This window comes from Prionailurus viverrinus, chromosome A1 (genome assembly GCF_022837055.1).
Source record: "Prionailurus viverrinus isolate Anna chromosome A1, UM_Priviv_1.0, whole genome shotgun sequence".
Taxonomy (NCBI): Eukaryota; Metazoa; Chordata; class Mammalia; order Carnivora; family Felidae; genus Prionailurus; species Prionailurus viverrinus.
In genome coordinates, this window is record NC_062561.1 from 219,802,531 (window position 1) to 219,813,210 (window position 10,680).

The following is a 10,680-nucleotide window of genomic DNA, read 5'->3' on the forward strand; positions in this document are numbered from 1 at the left end:
TGCTATTTGAAGGGAGAGAAGCAAAATGTGACAGGTGGGGGTTAGGAAATTCTTCTTCCTCCTTTTCTTCCCCCTCCACCACTTTCCTCTTCTTCCTTCTCTTTTACTTTGGAAGAATAATATTTTATTTTATAGCAGTGTAAATGATTTGATAGAAATAAAAACAGGCTGTATTAGAAATATGGGACATTGCTGAAGCTATATGCTGGAGTAGGCAAAAAGGGAAGCAAATTAATGCCTGAGTTAGGACATTAACTATAAAGAGGATCATGAATGGTTCATATATAATAACAAGCAGTAAAAGATTATATGAGTTAGGAGGTAGGAGATGTGCTGATATGCAGAGGAATCTGGAAAAATTCTCTTTCAAGTGCTTCAATTTCCTTAATAAAAGTATGTTTACCAACTTAGACAAAAGACAGTGAAGTTGGTATAAATCACTGGAGGAGAAAAGAAGAATGAAACTAGTTATCTAAGACAACTAGGAAAAATAATGGAATAAAAAATATAGTTAAGATGTCTGGACACATACAGACACACTCCAGGTTCCAGATTTCGAATTTAAAATGTATTTTTCAGGCTGCCATCACCCCGGCGGAGAAGCTGAGGTCATCACTGAATTTGAAATATTTAAAGTGGATACAAAACTGTTTCAGCAATGCAATTAGGTGTGCCATTGTGGGCAATGGTGCCGTTGGTAAAACCTGTCTCCTGATATCCTACACAACAAATATTTTCCATCGGAGTATGTACCGACTGTTTTTGACAACTATGCAGTCACAGTTATGATTGGTGGAGAGCCATATACTCTTGGACTTTTTGATACTGCAGGGCAAGAGGATTATGACAGATTACGACCGCTGAGTTATCCACAAACAGATGTATTTCTAGTCTGTTTTTCAGTGGTCTCTCCATCCTCATTTGAAAGTGTGAAGGAGAAGTGGGTGCCTGAGATAACTCACCACTGTCCAAAGACTCCTTTCTTGCTTGTTGGGACCCAAATTGATCTCCAAGATGACCCCTGTGCGATTGAGAAACTTGCCAAGAACAAACAGGAGCCTGTTACTCCAGAGACTGCTGAAAAGCTGGCCCGTGACCTGAAGGCGGTCAAGTATGTGGAGTGTTCTGCACTCACACAGCAAGGCCTAAAGAATGTATTTGACGAAACAATATTGGCTGCCCTGGAGCCTCCAGAACCGAAGAAGACCCGCAGGCGTGTGCTGCCATGAACATCTCCAGAGCCCTTTCCACACAGCTGGTGTCAGCATGGTACCGAAAGCGATGTTAAATCAAACTAAAGATTAAAAATTAAAATTCGATTTTGCAATAATGACAAATGCCCTGCACCTACCCACATGCACTCGTGTGAGACAAGGCCCATAGGTATGGGCCCCTTCCCCTCCTCAGTACTAGTTAATTTGAGTAACTGTGTATTGTCAGAAGAGGGGTTAGTACTAGTTTTTGTTTTGTCGTTTCAAAAAAAAAATTTTGTTTTTGTTTTTGTTTTTGTTTTTGTTTAAAAGCAAGGCATGCTTGTGATGACTCTGTAACAGACTAATTTGGGTTGTTGAACCTGCTCCCGGGGCTCCATCCACTCTGGAGAATAATCTGGGACATTTAGGGGTTTTGTTTTTGTTTTTGTTCTTTTTGTTTTTGTTTTCTTTTGGGGTGTGTGTGTATGGGTTTTGTTTTTATTTAGTCATGTTTTTAAAATTCAGTAACCATTAGACAGCCCTTAAGGGAAGGAGGATGGACTGACTCTACATTCCACTTCCTAGATCTAGTTTAGAACACTTGTCCCCCACCTGGTGCTCTTAGGAAGGAGGATAGTAAATGCCTCATTTAATAACACACTCCTTTTTGAAAGTTGCCTTTCTCTCCACCCTTGAGTAGGTCTAGTACTTGATGAAACTCATGAAAGCAGGTGGAACCTGTCCTGCCCCTCCTCTTTTCTAGGATGCACTCTATATGTGACTGTGACTTTGAAGGAAATTTGTTTGCCATTTGCTGATTGCTTTTTTAAAGTTAATTTCTAACTTCTTTCACTGAAAAATGAAGAAAAGTATTGCACCTCAATGGATTGCGTATGTAATTAAAAAACATTTTTCCCTGTCAAAAAAATAAAAAAAAATTAAAAATGTGTATTTTTCAGCATTCCAAGAAGCTGCACTAACACAGGTTCAGAAAAAGTGTTTCCATGGTGTGATTTTTTTTTTTTTTCTAAGCAAGTGGCATGGAGTGAGAGAAGTAAGGGAGAATGATTATAATGATCAACCATAGAATTTGACCTGGGCAAAGAGAGACAAGATAGTCCCACAGAATCGTGGGAGGGGAAAAAGTTGGTTTTCTCAAAGGACTGGAGATTCAAGGGGTATAGAAAGTTCCTGAGGATTGTGGTATAAGAGGGAATGAGCACTACCTGGCTGAGCCCCTTTACTTCAAAATCCAGTAGGTCATTTTATTCATCAGCATTTACCTAGCTTCATTTCTTTGTGCATGTGGTTGGTGTTAGTAAATTTTTTTTCCTGAATTGAAAATTAAGACATTACAATATTTGGGGAGTAGGCAAAATGTAATGCATAATAAATTTGCCATATTAACATTCTTTCTTTCACCACTAAGTCACCTGTCTCTCTTTTTTGCAGTTCGGTCCCCCTGATTTTTTTCTCTCTCTTTCCTTTCTTTCTCTCTCTCTCAAGAGCACACATATATTTACAAAGGTATAATTTCAAAGAGAATTTTTCTTGGTCGAAAAATGTCTAACCCATAATTTTGGTATGCCAAATTTTTGGTAATTTAATATAAAGAATTGAATCAAATTTTTAAAAATGTATATCCATGCTTTGATAAGACTGACACTGATTCATCTTTCCTTAAGGTATATAACTGGTTTTCTCATCTCACCTTTTGGTAACTTATCAGGTATTATAAAGCATATAGTTGCTATTAGATTGAGATTAAAATTGACACCTATTTATGTCACAAAATTTTAAGGTATAATATTCACACACATCTTCCAATAGTAGTTTCATTACAGTTGTAAAATTACTAGCCAGAAATTGAAGTGGAGAAATGATGACATCAAGCATGAGATATCCCAGGGAGAGAATTAATGTCAAAATAATTACATGGTTCACAGTCAAGGCTGTATGGTTATTAGCAACTCTAGAGAAGCTAATTAAGTAAGTCAAAAATTGTGTTTAAGCCAGTTAAATCGAAGTGTTTCTATGGCTTCTGAACAAATAGGTAACACCTAAGAGCTGAGAATGCACTCATTAATCAAAGGAACTGAAAATTATATCACCCTGATTAAAACCACATGTAGTAAAAATGCCTATTTAGTCTTCTTTTAAAATAAGATCTTAGCCAAAGCTGAACTGCTACTAACTTTAATTCGATCCTACAATCAGACAAGTTTTTCATTGTGTTATTCTCTCACAAGTATTTTTGATAATTACCTAATTTTCTTTAACACCTCATCCTCTTTTTTTTTTTATCAATACCTATTTCTAGTTTTTAAATTAGAAAAAAAAATCACTCTTCTTTAAAATGTAGACTCAACTTCTTGTTTGAAGACTGAAAACACGGGAAAAAAAATAGAATGTGCAGTGGGGTATCAAATGTAACAAAAGAGCTAACATGCAAAATGTACTCAGCACTGAAACAAAGGTTATTCTAGTTAGGTTTAAACCAATTTGCCTTTAAGTATTCCAAAGGTTTTTATTTAGAGAAGAAAAACAACAGAAATCGCTGTCCTTACAACGAAGGCAGAATCACACACTTTGGGGAAAGGGGAGGCAGAATTTGAAGGATGCAAAAAGACATCATGGGCGTCATAAACGCAGTGTCAGTGTCAGACTTTAAAACTTGCTGTTTGCAGGTCATGAATCTTGCTCATTTACCAGACTGCCTCGATGATTGTGATTTATTTTTGGAATACACCACTGCAAAACTTTTAGGAAGGTAATACTCGGGTTCTCATGAAATAAATACAACATGATAAATTAACTTACCAAATATTTACAAGCTTTACATCCCATGATTTTAGTTCACAACCAGAGAGGAGAATACTAGGAATTATACCAGAAATACACTTGTTTTCAATAATATTTCAAATATTTTTTAAGTGAAGTAAATCAAAGTTTAACTTTGTATATTCAAATAAAAATTGGGAGACAATCTGGAGTTATATTTTTATGTTGAATACTATAAAGATAAGATAAATTAGAAGTGGCAGAGGGTATATCTCCTTAAAAGAATATTGTGTGTTAAAGATTTCATGACACTATGGTTCAGTTAGGAAAGCATACCTGAAGAGTAGAAATGGATATTCTGTAATTTTTTTTAATGTTTATTTATTTATTTTTGAGAGAGAAAGAAAGAGATAGAGTGAGAGAGAGAGCTCACGTGCCTGTGTGAGCAGGTCAGGGGCGGAGAAAGAGGGAGAGAGAGAATCCCAAGCAGGCTCCATGCTGTCAGCACGGAGCCCAGTGTGGGGCTCGATCTCATTAACTGTGAGATCATGACCTACGTGGAAATGAAGAATCAGAAGCTTGGCCTACTGAGCCACTCAAATGCCCCTTTTCTATAATGTTTTTATTCTTAAAGTAATATTTTGTTGTCAACCTATTTAAATATATTTGTATTTATATTTTAGTGCTATTCCAAATATGAATATTTTCATTTTGCATATGCATAGATTTTGGTGATAAGTAGGTATACTTAAGAATACTAGCACAAACGGATTTATGGGCAATAGTTAACTTGGATTTTAATGGCCCCTAGGTCCCGGAGATTGTGCTAGCTTCTAGAGGATAGAATATTGCAAAGGATGAGTTTTTTAATCTGGCACATTTTTCTTCTAACCCTGGTGTTTAAAATTATTAGATGTGTGACTTTGAACATATCACGTTAATTTTCTTAATGTCTGTGTTTCATCTGTAAAGTGGGGATAATAACATCTATCTTACTGAGCCACTTTGACAACTGAAGAGAATTTATTTCAAACAAGTGACAATGTACTTGGTATAGAAGGGAATTAAAAAATTCCTAAGGTTGACATATTCACTGCTTCCTTCAATGATTTTCTATCTGAGCAGCCTACTAGAAGCACCTGAAGAGCTTTTAAAATGTTGAAATTGCCATGCCATTCCGCAGGCTAATTAGAACCCCTGTGGGAGGAGCCAAAGCACTCCTATCCGTTCAAAACTTCTCAAATGATTATACATTGCAGTCAGATTTGAGGATAACTGATTTAATGCAAAGCAAATTGGTCCTGTTGCTTCATTGCGCTAGTCATTTCTTTCTTATGTAAAGGAACGAAAAATAAAATTTCCCTCTACCCTCCTAGGTTCTTGACTGAAACACCTACCTAATAAAAGAAAAATTAACAGGAGAAAGATACATAAAAGTTTAATAACATGTATACCTCCTATATCCGTGGGAGATACCCAGAAAAACTGAGCAACTCTCTGAAATGGCAGAAGCCACCACCTTAAATAACCTCCTCAGCTAAAAAGAAGAGAAGGTGAGGTGACCAGGAAAACCACTGTAAACAAAGGTAGTTGTTATGCAGATTGAGCCCTTGTCATCTCTGAGTTTCTAGAGATTTAGATTGGTCCCTCCCTTCCCCCCAGAGAGAGACGGACACCTTACAAAAGGGAGATTTTCCTTATAAATGTAAATGTCTTACAAAAGGATCACTTCCACTGGTTCTCAGAGCTTCTCCTGTGTCTGCAGTTTCTGAAAAATAATCAGCCTTAAATATGGTGAAGAGGCATTTTTGGGGTGTTATGTGCCGCTCCCCTTCACTTACATCTATAACAAATTCAGTGTTAACCACCCTAAACATGGTCAACAAAAACATACACAAAAGATCTTTATAGTTAACAAATGCCGGAAGAGAGGCTGCTTGGGGAAAAGGCAGAATAAAATTTTAAAAATGAGAGAAAGCAAGATGAATCCATTGCTTTTCATTGAAAGGAAAAATAATAGTCAAGAGCAGTGATTTTTTTTTTATTTTAGTTTTTTAATGTTTTATTTACTTTTGAGAGAGAAGGCAAAGTGTGAGAAGGGGAGGAGCAGAGAGCACGAGACACAGAATCCAAAGCAGGCTCCAGGCTCTGAGACATCATCTCGGAGCCTAATATGGGCTCTACCCGAAAACCAGGAGATAAAGACCTGAGCCTAAATTGGGCACTCAATGGGCTGAGCCCCAAGGACTTAATCTGCATAACAACTACCTTTGTTTACAGTGGTTTTCCTGGTCACCTTCACCGTATCCTTTCCTTTTTATCTGTAGATGTTATTTAAGGTGGTGGCTTGGGCCATTTCAGAGTTGCTCAGTTTTTCTGGGTATCTCCCACGGATATAGGAAGTATACATGCTATTAAACTTTTATGTATCTTTCTCCTGTTAATTTTTCTTTTATTAGGTAGGTGTTCCAGTCAAGAACCTAGGAGGGTAGAGGGAAATTTTATTTTTCGTTCCTTTACATAAGAAAGAAATGACTAGCGCAATGAAGCAACAGGACCAATTTGCTTTGCATTAAATCAGTGATTTGAAGGAAAATTCAGGCATAATAGTATTAGGGCAAGTCTTTTGTATATTTATATATTTCTGATCAAAATAGGCAAATGCTAAGGCTAAATTTCCTAAGTTGTATCTAATGATGCAAAAAAAAAAAATAAAACCCATGTAATTACGTATGCAAAATGGGTAATTTTGTTTGTAATCGGTAATTTTCTATTGTTTAATTTGAAGTTTAGCTAAAGTACTTTCTCTGCCTGTAGAGTTTTAGGTTGCTATTTTTCTCCCCATTTAAGATGTTAAGTTATTCACCTATATTTGCCTTGAAGATTTAAAAACTGATTTTAATTCAATATTTACCTGTTCCAGGTGGATCCAGGTGGATTTTAATAGCCTTTTGAAATGGCTATTAAAGGGCTTGACTACAAATTTTTCATGTATGATTTTGTCAAAGAAATTATGAGTTACTAAAGACTTTGTAGAGAACAAAGGCAAAAGGAAAGGTAGATAAAATTAAATTTCCTTGTAGCTTGCAGCCCATTGACAAATATATGAGACCTGCCGAGGAGGCCTTTTCTTTGGAACTCCAACTATCTTAATGCTAATGCTTTGCCTAAAGGCAAAAAAGCAATCTTAACTTGACCCCAGCGGGGCCTCCAGGATCCTTAAGTCTTCTTCAACATATGAAAATGCTCCTGGAATCCTTTTGTCGCTACTCTCCCCAACTTAAAACTGTATAACCAATTGCTCCTCACTATCCGTAGCTCTTTCTGCCCAAGGATCCCATCCCTGTTCTTTAATAAAACCACTTTTTTGTACCAAAAATGTCTCAAGAATTCTTTGTTGACCATTCACTCTTGGACCCTAAATCAAATCACATCGAAGACACTGGGACAACTACATGATTTGTACTCATCCACAAACAGAAGTAACAGTTTTTAGAAACAGGATATTGTACATCTGCTTTTTGAAATATTCCTGGAAAAAAATACATATATACACACACATACACACAAGATGCCTTTGTTTACTTAGTAATTTGAGGAATAACCCGATTATCTATTTATTTTAAACTGTAGTAGAAAAACATATTTGTGAATGAAATATTTGTTTATGTATAACATTTACTTTAAGGTTAGTATAGTATTTATATTGCCATATATTTTGCATGTATTTTATTCAAATATCCAACCCTGGAGCACCATTTTTCTTATAATTTCTCTTCTAACATTCTAGTAATATGAAAGAACTAATGCTTATTTAAAGGTAGACCTTCCAGTTCACTGGAGCAGTCATTTATTAAATAGCACCCTGTGGACTTAAAAATAAAACACACCTCTTCCAATTTTTTACTTTCAGGCAAGAATTAGATTCTTCACACAAAAACTGTTGCCCATTAAATACTTCCAGTTTGCAGATTTTTAAAAATGTATTATAGAATACACATACACATACAGAATAATGCCTGATGTGGAAACAAAGGCAAAAGAAAAAATTAAATTTCCTTACTGTCTACAGCCCATTAACAAGTCCTTTAATCAGGCAGAGTGACCTTCTCTTAGGAGCTCAGCTGCCCAGATGATGACACTTTGCTAAGAGCAAAAGGCTCTTAGTTTAACATTATCTTAAACCCCCAGGATCCTGTAAGTCTACTTTAACATATAAAAATTCCTTTGGAAACTTCTTTTATCTCTACCCCTCCCAAGATAGATGTTCGAAATCGTACTCCAAGTTTATGCCCCACTGATACACATCTGAAGAGTCTCATGACTGAGGTTTTACTAAACACTAATCGATGACATTTTCCTCACAGCAGCTGGTCCCATTAAGGTCCTAGAAACCTAGCTTCCAAAATTCTATAGAAACTTATGTTACCCCTAACCCCCTCCCACTTGAAAGTATATAATCTAGCCACCTGTCACAACCCCAGGGCAGCTCATTCTGATCATGTGTCCTGTCCCTGTGATTTAATAAAACTACCTTTTGCATGGAACACGTCTCAAGAATTCTTTCTTGGCCATCAGCTCTGAACCCCAACAATTTCCACATCACAGCCCTCATAATATGTCTACATCTTAATTCCTGGAATCTGTGAATATCTTACTTTACAGACAAGAGGAATATTACAGACATGATTATCGTTAAGAATTTTGGGGTAGGGAGATTATCCTGGGTTATCCAGTTTGACCCAAAGAAATCACAACATTTCTTAAAAATGAAAGTGAGAGACAGAAGAAGAGTCAATGTCAGAATAATGTCATATGAGACAGTGACTATTGCTGATTTTGATGATGGGAGATACGAGTCAAGGAATGTGGGTATTCTCTAGAGACCGGAACAGGCAAGTAAACAGATTCCTCCCTAGAGCTTCCAGAGAGAGCATAGACCTGCCAAAAGCTTGATTTGGGTCCAGTAGAAGCTGTTTTCGGTTTCTGACCTACAGAACTGTAAGATAAAAAATTTGTGTAATTTGAAATCGCTTTGATTTGATAGTTTGCTACAGCTGCAATAGGAACATAACACCTGTGTATGTATAGTTATAGCTATATATACGTATAGATAGTGTCTTGCACACATTTATTTATTTGCATTTATATAGTGTTCTTAAAGAACACTTCTCAATACGGAAGATGAAGCCTGACTTACCATTTTATGATGAAACTTTCAATTGAAGTCTAGGTAAATTTGGAAGCAAAACTCCTAGGAAGCTGGAAGAAGGAACTGCATAACATTGTCATATTGTTTATTTTATTATTATTATTATGTAATCAAGCATCTGCCTGTATGCAGGGAAAATTTTTTGAGCGGAAGCCATGCTATCCTCAAAGTTCGAGCATGGTAGAAGAAACTGACAGGCCAACTTCCTGATGGGGGTTGAGGGACCAGTAATAGTGACATCCTGAACTGACATTTATTAAGTCCTTTTTGAATAAAAAGAAAAGGGTGTGGATACATTTCAGAGTGCTTTTAAAAAATAGTATGCTTGAAAGGCTAGATTCTCAGTCAACAAGTTCTAGTTAGTCTTTTGAGAATGGCAAATTAGTAAGAATGTTTTGCCCTTGAATAAGTTAATCAGCTTCTGCCTTCTCATCTGTAAAATAAGAATGGTAACATCAGTCTCAAAGATAATTGTGAATATAAAATAAAATGATTACTCTGGTATATAACACATGACCCAAAATGTTTGATCCTTTTGCTTCTATATCCTGACAGTGCCTAGTTCTACATTGAGTAGACACAATAAAAATGATGTATATAGTTAAGAAAAATAAGCCTCAGTTGGCTGACTTTTAAAGGTGTGTAACTGCTTGAGATTTAATACAATATTCTAAGAGAGTTGAGCATAAGTGATGGGAAGTATTTCAAGTTGAATTCTATCTTTCATTTCAGGAAGTTAGCCGTTCATCTTACCTTCACCTAAATATACATGTTACTCGAGGAGTATATTTTTTTCCAGAAATGAGGAACATGAAAAATATCGGATCTACCAAACTGTCAAAGGCTCATTCAGTTTTAAGCTCTATTACACCCCATTTTTCATAATGGGATAAACCCTGAGAACAGATACAACTGGCAATAGAGAAACACGATTTTGTACTTCACATAATGTTTGTGAAAAACAATATTTGAGAAATACTTAGGACACCCCATATTTTCTACTTAAGAGTCATATCTCAAAAAAAAGCATCCTATCTCTCATAATAAATATTCAGTTATATAATCTCCAGAATTTATAAAATAATATTTATAGAACACCGATGGAAGCCACCAGGTTTAAATATCTTTTATAGTCCATCTTTATTTCACAATTAGGAAAACTTTCAAGTAAAAAATCTTGGCTTATTCTATAAAGTGACACTGAAAGTCATGTTACATACCAATTCTGCTATCCATAATTTGTTTATTTACCCATTTATATCTTAGGTTAACCTTTCAATATGTCCTGGAGAACTTCACAATTTGCTATTGTGTTTATATGAGAATAAGAAAAAAATAGAATTAGAATCACTGAGGAAAAAAAATAAGAAAAGAAAAGAAAAAATAAGAAAATAAATTTATTCATAAATAAATATTTATTAAGGGCCTACCATTTATTATATGCTCATATTAGCTCTTGGCAAACATCATTTGACTAAAATAGACAAAGATCTT

At 35.6% G+C, this 10,680-nt stretch overlaps 1 long non-coding RNA gene and 1 pseudogene across 1 annotated transcript; one reads left to right on the top strand and one right to left on the bottom strand.

Moving 5' to 3' along the window:
* Positions 1–516: 516 nt before the first annotated feature.
* On the top strand, positions 517–1,244 carry LOC125164929 (cell division control protein 42 homolog; annotated as a pseudogene).
* Positions 1,245–1,785: 541 nt separating this feature from the next.
* On the bottom strand, positions 1,786–8,286 carry LOC125168895 (uncharacterized). Its single transcript, XR_007153333.1, has 3 exons — positions 8,273–8,286; positions 2,627–2,634; positions 1,786–1,962 (listed from the first exon to the last, which is right to left on the bottom strand). It is a non-coding gene; the product is annotated as an uncharacterized LOC125168895 (long non-coding RNA).
* Positions 8,287–10,680: the final 2,394 nt, after the last annotated feature.